Source organism: Macaca mulatta, chromosome 17 (assembly GCF_049350105.2).
Source record: "Macaca mulatta isolate MMU2019108-1 chromosome 17, T2T-MMU8v2.0, whole genome shotgun sequence".
Taxonomy (NCBI): domain Eukaryota; kingdom Metazoa; phylum Chordata; class Mammalia; order Primates; family Cercopithecidae; genus Macaca; species Macaca mulatta.
In genome coordinates, this window is record NC_133422.1 from 85532011 (window position 1) to 85543206 (window position 11196).

The following is an 11196-nucleotide window of genomic DNA, read 5'->3' on the forward strand; positions in this document are numbered from 1 at the left end:
GTGGTAATCTTCACTCTCCATATTTGTATATCTGACTGACTTGCCCAAGATGTGTTTGTAAAAGGATTGAGTAAAGTAGCACTCCAAAAGATGGTTGTCATATACAGCTTTGGCCACAATACGTCCTACAAACTTGAAGTAGCTGAGGTGGTTCGGGTTGCAGTGGGAAGATGGATTGATGGTATAGGTGACTCGATCACCAGGTGAGGTAAGGAACAAGGCATACCTAGGGTTAAACATCTCTCGAGAGATGATCATATATCACTCCCTCAGGAGCCCGCCAGCATCCTGCCCTTCTCCTTCAAACACTATATTCAATCGATTCTTCATTTCTTTGGGGGATTTGCAATGCCTGGTATGCCAGATGAGAATGACAGGAACCATCCGCAAGCAGCTGGCGGCTTTCTTAGAAGGCTTCTATGAGATCACTACAAAGTGCCTCATGTCCATCTTCACTGAGCAGGAGTTAGAGCTGCTTATATCAGGACTGCCCACCATTGACATCGATGATCTGAAATCCAACACTGAATACCACAAGTACCAGTCCAACTCTATTCAGATCCAGTGGTTCTGGAGAGCATTGGTGTTCTTTCGACCAAGGTGACCATGCCAAGTTCCTCCAGTTTGTCACAGGTATTTCCAAGGTACCCCTGCAAGGCTTTGCTGCCCTCGAAGGCATGAATGGCATTCAGAAGTTTCAGATTCATCGAGATGACAGGTCCACAGATCGCCTGCCTTCAGTTCACACATGTTTTAATCAGCTGGATCTGCCTGCCTATGAGAGCTTTGAGAAGCTCTGCCACATGCGACTATTGGCTATCCAGGAGCGCTCTGAAGGATTTGGACTGGCCTAATAAGGCCCTGCCCACTTCTGTGGGTTTTGTTTGTTTGTTTTTTAACCCCCTCCCTGGGGAGGGGGTAGTTAAAAAAAGAACCAGAAAGAAATTATCAAAAACCAATAAATGAAATCCACCAACTCACCTTGTGTGTCCCAGCTACCCCATATTCCCCAGCGCATACCTGTTCCTCTCCTCATTCTCTCCCCGCCGCCTGTTTCCTTGCATTTTCTCCCCTTTCCATGCCATCCACAATCCCCAACCCATGTGTTTAAAAGTCAGTAGCCTTTGCAGGGACCTGTCTGTCCCACCTGTTTGAACAGTATGCTCCTCAGATTCTGTGTTCAGAAGGATTTTCTGCATTGAGACTTGAAACCTTTGGATAGGGGAAAAATTATATATATATATTACATATATATATTATATACATATATTTGTTCTGTTTGCATTTCTTAATTGGAATGTGTTGATGTGCACAGCTAATGATTCAGTGTGAGACAAGATTGGCGTCTGTGTTGTTGGTTTTCAAATAAAGAGCACTCTTCATTAAAAAAAAAGTTTAAGAAACGCTTGGAAAAGCTCAGTAGTTATTTCAGAAGACAGTGAGAAGGAGGGCTAGATGAGGAAGGCTATTGTACATTATGTTAAGAATTACTATCTTAATAGGATTTGGACATGCAACCATACTTGCAATATTTTTGTTTTCCTTTCATGAATGCATCAGAAAGTTATAGGGCAAATATTTTTTCTCACATCCTGGGAATATTTAAAGTTAAAGCTCTTTCTGTCATTTAGTGAAAAAGAACAGATTCATACTCTGATGTTAATGAAATGCCAAAAAAATGATAAAGTTTTTATTTGTTTGTCCCTGGCTCCACATCACCCCATCACAACCAACAACAACAACCAATTGGAAAGATAAAGAAGATGAGGACCTGGGAAACCTAAATTGCCTGGAGGAGAGGATGTTACATTATGGGAACTGGGAAACTTGAAAACATAATAGGAAAATAATAACAATAATAATAATAATAAAAACAAAGACAGGAAACCTAGAAGGAAATAATTAAGTTGAACTCATCAAATATATTTGAGTGCAGTCCTCTTCAAACGCCTAGGATCTCCTATTGGGACAAAACGTGGGGCCACCTGACCTTCCTCCAGGCCATGGGATTTGCATGAGCATCATTACTACCCTTGATGGCCATCCTAGAGCACTTGTACCCAGTATCTCCAGCATGATTCAGAGAGAAAAGTTCCCTATACAGTTTAAGACTGGGACTACACTAAACAAGCTTAAAACTCCTGGACCAGAAAAGTGATCATTGACGTGACATTCCACTTTTTGTATGAGAAATGAGAAGGAAACAAATACTCATAATATCATATTTGTATTTCAAAAGAAGCTCTCTGGCTAAAAATCCTGAAGTATCTCTCAGGGAAGGAGAGATGGCATGCAGCATTTTCAGCCTATTGTAATAGGCACATCTAAAGATTTTTAAGAGTGAGGTAGTGGAAATGGAAAAATATATTTTGGGTGTAAAAAAGATAATGAGGAGCTAATTTAAAATGAATTACTAATGGATTGTTGATTGGACATTAAAGATGGGAAAATAACATTGAGTCAAAGATGCTAAAAAATCTGTCTTGGGGAGTTAGGAGAAAAACTGATGAGCTTGATGTTAGACAAGTTAAGTAGAAAGTTTTCAAGTAATATCTCTGCATTGATGTCAAATTGGAAATGGCAAATGTAGATCTGAAACACAGTTAAAAGTTGGAGGCTCCGCTGTTCTTCATGGAACTAGAAAAAAAAATCCTAAAATTCATATGGAACCAAGAAACAGCCTTCATAGCCAAATCAAGAGTAAGCAAAAAGAACAAATCTGGAGGCATCACATTACTTGATTTCAAACTATACTATAAGGCCATAGCACCAAAACAACATGGTGCTGGTATAAAAATAGGCACATAAACCAATGGAACAGAATAGAGAACCCATAAATAAACCCAAATATTTAAAGCCAACTGATCTTTGATAAAGCAAACAAAAACACAAAGTGGGGAAAGAACAGCCTATTCAACAAATGGTGCTGGGATAATTGGCCACATGTAGGAGAATGAAATTGGATCTTCATCTCTCACCTTACACAAAAATCAAGTCAAGATGGATCAAGGACTTAAATCTAAGACCTGGAACTATAAAAATTATAGAAGATAACGTTGGAAAAACCCTTCTAGACATTGGCTTGGGCAAAGATTTCATGACCAAGAACCCAAAAGCAAATGCAATGAAAACAAGATAAATAGGTGGGATTTAATTAAACAAAGGAACTTTTGCACAACAAAAGGAACAGTCAACAGAGTAAATAGACAACACGTAGAGTGGGAGAAAATCTTCACTATCTATACATCTGACAAAGGACTAATATCCAGAATCTACAAGGTTCTCAAATAAGTAGTGTGTTAGTCAGGGTTCTCTAAAAGGACAGAACTAATGGGGAAAAAAAAAAAATATACACACACACACACACACACACACACACACACACACACACACACACACATAAAGCGGAGTTTGTTAAGTATTAACTCACATGATCACAAGGTCCCACAATAGGCCATCTTCAGGCTAAGGAGCAAGGAGAGTCAATCTGAGTTCCAAAACTGAAGAACTTGGAGTCCAATGTTTGAGGGCAGGAAGCATCCAGCATGCTAGAAAGGTGTAGTCTGGGAGGCTAAGCCAGTCTCTCTTTTCACATTTTTATACCTACTTTATATTTTAACCATGCTGGAGCTGATTAAATTGTGCCCACCCAGATTAAAGGTGGGTCTGCCTTTCCCAGTACACTGACTCAAATGTTAATCTCCTTTGACAACACCCTCACAGACACACCCAGGATCAATACTTTGTATCCTTCAATCCAGTCAAGTTGACACTCAGTATTAACCATCGAAAGTAGCAAGAAAAAAAACAAACAATATCATCAAAAAGCAGGCTAGGGACATGAATAGACAATTCTCAAAAGAATATATACAAGTGGCCAACAAACATATGAAAAAATGCTCAGCATCACTAATGATCAGGTAAATGCAAATCAAAACCACAATGCTATACCACCTTACTCCCACAAGAATGGCCATAATAAAAAATTCAAAACATAATAGACCTTGGAGTGGATGCGGTGAAAAGGGAACACGTATACACTGCTGGTGGGAATGTAAACTAATACAACCACTATGGAAAACAGTGTGGAGAGTCCTTAAAGACCTAAAAGTAGAAAAACCATCTGATCCAGAAATCCCACTACTGGGTATCTGCCCAGAGGAAATGAAGTCATGATACAAAAAAGATACTTGCACAAGCATGTTTATACCAGCACGACTTGCAATTGCAAAAATGCAGAACCAGCCCAAGTGTCCATCAATCAACTAGTGGATAAAGAAACTGTGAGATATATATATATATATATATATATATATATATATATATATACATACACACACACACACATCACAGTTATCATATATATCATATATATATATGATGAATGATGAAATACTACTCAGTCATAAAAAAGGAAAAAATTAATAGCATTGGCAGCAACCTGGATGGGTTTTGAGACTATTATTCTAAGTGAAGTAACTCTGGAATGGAAAACCAAACATCATATGTTCTCACTCATAAATGGGAGCTAAGATATGAGGATACAAAGGCATAAGAATGATAAAATGAACTTCAGGGACTCAGGGGGCAAGGGTGGGAAGGGGTGAGGGATAAAAGACTACAAGTTGGGTTCGGTGTATATTACTCAGGTGATGGATGCACCAAAATCTCACAAATCACAACTAAAGAACTTATGCGTGTAATCAAATACAACCTGTTTCCCAAAAACCTATGGAGATAAATAACTTAAATAAATAAACCAAAAAAAAAAAAGTTGGAGGTTAGTGATTTCAATCATTTGTAGAGAAACAATAATAAAGAACAAAAAAAAATGTAGTGAGGGCCACGTGCTCTAATTTACAAATGTTATTCCATTTTGTTCTCAAAATAATACTGCAAGATGAACAATATAATATCAATTAACAGATGAGAAAAGTAAGGCTTATAAAAGTTAATTTGCCAGGGGTACAATTTCAGGGTTTGTCTTCTTAAATTACTGTATTTTGCAGCCTCTCTATGATGTTAGGGTGCACTAAGAATGAAGGAATTTACCCAGAAACAAATAGAAAAAGAATCTCCAGCACAAGGGAATGAAAAACAAGACAGAGAAGCACATGCAAAAAGCCAGGGACTGAAATACCTTCAAAATCAAAGGTGGGGATTTGATAGTTTTGAATGTTAGTTTTATTGAAGTTTGTTACCCTTGCAAAGTGCTTCAAAGGTGTTGAGACAGGGGAGTAAGGAGAAAAATTATTTCATTCAGTCATTCAGAAAATGAATTTAGCAACAAATCCGAGCCAACTACTCTTCTATTTGCTGGAAATACAATAGTGAACAAGACAGAGAAAAATCACATTCCTAATGAGATGAAATTCTAATAGGAGACAGACAATAAACAAACTATTGTGTAACTCAAGACCATGAATTGACACTTACCAATGAGGAACTCCCTGGGGTTATGTAAGTGAAGCAAATTCTCTGGGTTAGAAGCCAGATGGCCCTGAATCGAAGAATAAAGAGGAGGCGATGCTGGAGTGAAGTAAAGTGAACGTGGATAATTGCTGCACCTTGTGTGTTTACAGAAAGGATATAATATACAGGTTGCTGGAGAATGCTGACAGCAGGTACAAAAGCTATACTACGATATGAGTAGATGCATTAAAGTGGTCCTTAGGTACTGTGACGGTTAATTTTATGTGTTAACATGACTGAGCCATGGGGTGCCCAGACATGTGATTAGACATTAGTTCCGGATGTGTCTGTAAGGGTGTTTCTGGAAAGATTAACAGTTGCACTGATGGACTAAGTAAAGAAGATGGCCCTTCCCAACGTGGATAGGCAACATCCTTTCCCTTGAAAGCCTAAATAGAATACAAATGTGGAGAAAGTTTAAATCCACACTCCCTCTACCTGTTTGAGATGCGACATCCATCTTTTCCCGCCCTCCACACTTTTGATTCTCAGGGTTCAGACTACTCCACCTGCCTTCCTGGCTTCACCCTCCAGCTTGCAGATGGCAGATCCTGGGGCTTCTCAACCTCCATAATCACAAGAGCCAATATTCTGTGCCAGGTACTCTTCTAAGTTCTGTGGATGTGTGTGTATTTTGTTTCTCCGGAGAACCCTGACTAACACAGATACTTATGGTCTCCTTTTGTGCAATTTCCAATTAACAGGGAGGTGAAAGTGAGCAGTTGTATTTGCTGTCAAAACAGCATCCCTAGAGTCACCTGGAGGGCTTAGAGAACACAGAGGACTGAGTCCATTCCAAGAGTTTCTGATTTAGGAGGTCTGGGGTGAGACCCAAGGATTTTCATTTGTAATAAGTTCCCGGGTGATTCTGAAGCTGCCAGTTGGTAGACAGTGCCTTGAGAACAATTGCCATAAAAGAGTAAATTTTGTAAATAATTAGAACAGTCCAGACTGTAGTCACATTCTCGTTCTCTCTCCCAACAAGTTCTTAATCAGAGGAAACAAGATCTTGAGCCAGCTTGAAAAATTCTGTTCTTATTTAATTATTTAGAAAATTGAACATAAATCTCCAACAGGCTGTCTGCTCTATCCCTGACAAAGTCCCTGTGTCTCATTATAATAGAGGCTCCACAAGCCTAGCAAAATGTCAATTTTACTGCTAAAGAGCAAGTTCTTAAAAAATCCGTTTCACAAAGTATAGGAAAACAGCCAATTAAAAAAACTTTTCTCACAGCAGGACCTCCCTTTAAGTAATCTAACCATAAAGAATATCTTGTATTTCTGCAAAAAGTTGCATTATGACTAATATTAACTTAAGATGAGAGATTTTACCATTTGCTTCCTTGTAGAAGTTATTGACTTTGTATATTTTTAGTGAATGTCTCTCTTGCACTCACAAACTATGCTCACAAGAGAAGTTGCCATCTAGCTGGTCTCTCAATGTCTTTGTCTATTTGTGAACACTTCCTTGACCTCTATGCCATTTTGTACACATTTCTATTTATCTGTTGCGTGTAACTATGGCTAGATTCTTCTGTTTTTCAAAAGACAGCTTAATAAATGCCATTTCATTGGGAAAGCTCTCTCTGACTCCCTTTGGGCTAGGTCCAGATTCTTTTGTTATAAAAGTGCACATTGGACACTGATTTTTTTGTTTCGTAAACATTGAATTAAGATATTTTTTATATCTGTATGTATAGATGTCTGTTTACGTATGCATAGACAAACACATAAATTCAAGGTATACAAATGAGTATATCTTCAGAAAGTTACCATGCTGTATACCAGCAAACACCCAGACCTAGAATCAGAATATATCCTGATTCTATTTTGCCAGACATCATCTCCATCAGCCATCTTGTGCCCATTTAAGGTTTGGACGAGAAGTCTCAGTGCCCAGTTCCATGTACCTGCAGACAAGCTCTGCTATGTACTTTAGACCCAGATTTCCTCTGCCTGCAATCTACCTTCTGCCCTTCACTAGAGGGCACATCTCGGCTTTTCTTAGTGACCCCCTTTCTTGAATTATGGTAGGCATCCGCAGAGATTCTAGAGCCCAGGCTGAGGCTGCATGAACAGGAGCTCTGAAGTTAACAAGACAATGACATTAAGCTCTTGTATTTGAGAGATCTGGGGATTCAAATATTCATGAGAGTTTTGTGAGAGTTATATGTTACAGACTATGTAAAGTGTCTAGTACAAAACTGGCACTATTAAAATATTAATCTTCTCCCTTTCTGCTACTTTATTTTCCTGAGGAGTGTTCTCTCTTTTTCCACAATTCTCCCAAGTATTTCTGTTCTTTTTCTAAAATTCTCCATTATTTTATAGAGGTGGAAAATATTTTCTTAAGAGGGTTGACACTCAAAGGTCTCTTATTCATTACCCATCCTATGTCACCTGTCTCTAGCGCCATCCCACCCCTTACCAAATCACACATAGAAGTTGATGACAAATTTATTTCTATATACTTTGAGTATCACTGAAAAGCATAATATGGTGTTGTTTTGTGAAAGAATAAGTGTATAGACACTGATCTCTTCTTCTTTGAAATTTTTTGATCTTACTTATTTTTGAATTTATTTATTTATATATACATATATTTAGAGACAAGGTCTCACTCTGTCATCCAGGCTGGAGTGCAGTGGCATGATCATAGCTCACTACAGCCTCGAACTCCTAGACTCAAGGGGTCCTCTCACCTCAGCCTTCTGAGTAGCTGGGACTACAGGCACATGCCACCACACCACACAATTTGTTTTATTTCTTGTAGAGATGCTTTCTCACTATGTTGTCCAGGCTGGTTTTAAACTCCTAGGCTCAAGTGATCCTCTTGCCTCAGCTCTCAAAGTGCTGGGATCACAGGCATGAGCCAACATACTTGGTCCAGAAATTCTGTTTCTTTTGTTTGTTTGTTTGTTTGTTTGTTTGTTTTTTGAGCTGTAGTTGGTTACCTAGATGTTACTTATGTTGTTTAATGTACCAAATTTTGAGCAGGATATTGGATCATATTAATAATAATAGTAAGACTAGACACCTCTGTAGTCCCTACGTCATCTGATCTATAAAAATGCCAACCCCTTCACATGCTCTAAAGTATGCTTATGATTTCTCATACCAGCAGCCAACGTGGAATAATAAAAGAACATGCTTGGTCAGTATTATTGTTTTATCATGGTCTATCTCCAAGTGGTAAGGTGTCCTGAGAAAGCTCTAAATACACTCAAGCGTGTTGTCTTCTGTGTCTCTCTAGGTCTAATTGATAACAATAGGTATTTATGATTTCCATTTAACAAGTGTTTATCAAAGGCCAGGAAACACTGCTGAAAAAGTCTAACTTGATCCTGCTGTTATGGCATTTTAATTTTGGATTAACTATTATGCACCCAAACTTCATTTTACTCAACACCCATATTCATTTAGTAAACAAGCTGAGAGGTGCCAACTCTATGGTAAGCACCGTGGTATTGTTTATAAATGCAAAGTGAACAAGACAGACCAATTAGTACCCTTATTGATATGTGTGATTTTGGCAAATGAATGCAACTGTTTTAGTTTGTACTTGAATTTTATTGTAGCTGCTGCCTAGCCACATGCTTATGAATGGCAGAGCACTACTTAAAAATAGCTATTCTTAAAATCAGTGACTCATTGCCCTGTGCTAGAGATTTAATTTTCTGTTTTCTTGGAAACAACTCTTTCTCAGGAGTATTCCCCAGCCACCCTTCTTTCAAAACCTTGGAAAAGACACTGCACTGCACTAATTCTATGATATCTCTGAAAGCCATGTGAGCAAGACCACGTTTATGTATAAAGCCCCACAGAAAATAAATAATATGCAGAAATATGGAAAAGAATTATTTTGATCATCTAATTAATATATCTACCATTTATTCTGTGTCAATATAAGCCAAGCACGTTTGGTCAATTTACATTTATTATTTCAAGTTTTCATAACCTTGCTGCAAGGTATATATAATTATCTCAGAGATGTTAAGTGACGTGTCCCGTGGAGATTGCTCACACTCTTAAAAGTAGGATTTGCATGTAAATACTTGTCATTCTTCTATGCTCTGCTGCTTCTGTGTGTATGATTGTGTATTAAGTTTCGGAGCTTATGACAAGAAACACTAATGGAATCAGGAAGAACGCAGTCATTTATTTAAATATTCTACAAATTGATAAAAATTCATGTTTTTAAAATGATTTTGAATACAACACAGTCTTTCCATTTTAAATTGCTTTTTGGTGTTGTAAATATTTAAGCAGTGCTTAAACAGTTTCTAACTGAAACCAAATGATGTTATTATAATTGCTGTATGAATGGAGCAAAATGCTTCAACTTCTCCCAGGAGATCATTGTATTTGTCTCTTCCATACTCTCTTTGGAGGAATAGATTGATTTAGGCAAATACATTACAAGAGTAAAGACCTTTTTAAAGATTGCCTCCTAATCTCTACTCCAATCCATTCTAGCTCTATTATATCATGTCTCTCTGAGTATAAACATACTTTCAGTACAAGTTGCTAGTCAGTCCACAATTTTCTGGAAATTGTGGTTGATAAATATCTTCACACAGGCATATTGCTATATATGTCAAGAGTACGGTTATTCAAGGTAAGTGATATTGATGCATTTGAGTCTCTGTACCTGAGTGTTGTACATTTGTGAACATTGTCATCTGAATGATTTTGCAACAGTAAAACACCATTATACTGTAGGTCTTCTTGTCCCCTGCTGTGTGTTCCATCTGTTCAGCCTTTTGTTTTTGTTTTTACATTTTAAATGACACCAACAGCCTTTAAATTATTTTATTGAAATTTTGAATGAAGAGATTAGATATATACACACACTAAGAACATTTACATTACCCTGACCTTCTAGTTCATCACGATATAAAGTAGGTATTTTGAGTCTTTGCTAGCTTATCTAATTTTCAAAGTCAAAAGTAATATCTCATAGGATATTTGGTGCACTAAATAATAGGAAGAGCCACCAAGCTATTAACTCACTAATGTTAAGTCTTTATAAACCTGTGGGACACCAAAGGCTAGAAAATTGAAAATCAGAAGAAAGCTTCAGTTGACTTATTCCTCTGATTTCTGCTAAATTCTTTGATCCTGCTAAGGGAAAAAAATTGCTTTGGTAAAATACTTGCATAATTTATTCAATATCCATTTCATAGCTTTTTACTTGGTGTGTATTATGGTGGGGAAAGAATGATGAAAATAAAGTCAAGGTTGCTAGTTACGTGGAATTCATAGCTGGTAAGGGTACACACATTTTCAACAGATAATTTCATAAATTTTTATTTCATTACAATTGCTCTAATGAACATGAAGAAAAAATAAAATACAGTAAGAGATTATAACGGAGAATATCTCAAAATAGCCTTGGGAGTCAGGGAGAGATTTCTAGAATGGCAGGACTTAATCTCAGACCTGCAGGGTACCTAGAAACTTTCAAGGTTGGAAGGGTTAGTGCCAGCCTTTTGACAAAATGATACGTGTGGCTGTGTTCTCAAGAGAGAAGGTGAATGTTCATTTAAGCAAAGAAATGGAGACCAAAATGGCAACAATGAGACTTGTAAGAGTTGATTAAGGTAAAGTTTATGAGCTAGGCAGTGATGAATGCTATGGCCTTTTTCAGTCGGTGAAAGACTTTGAATCCCCTCTTAAAACCAATGTGAACTGAAAACATATTAAGGGGAGAACCAGCAGAAT

At 37.5% G+C, this 11196-nt stretch overlaps 1 pseudogene; it reads left to right on the top strand.

The window, feature by feature from the left end:
* The first annotated feature begins 250 nt into the window (after positions 1–250).
* LOC694256 (E3 ubiquitin-protein ligase HUWE1 pseudogene) lies at positions 251–854 on the top strand (annotated as a pseudogene).
* The last annotated feature ends 10342 nt before the right edge of the window (positions 855–11196 follow it).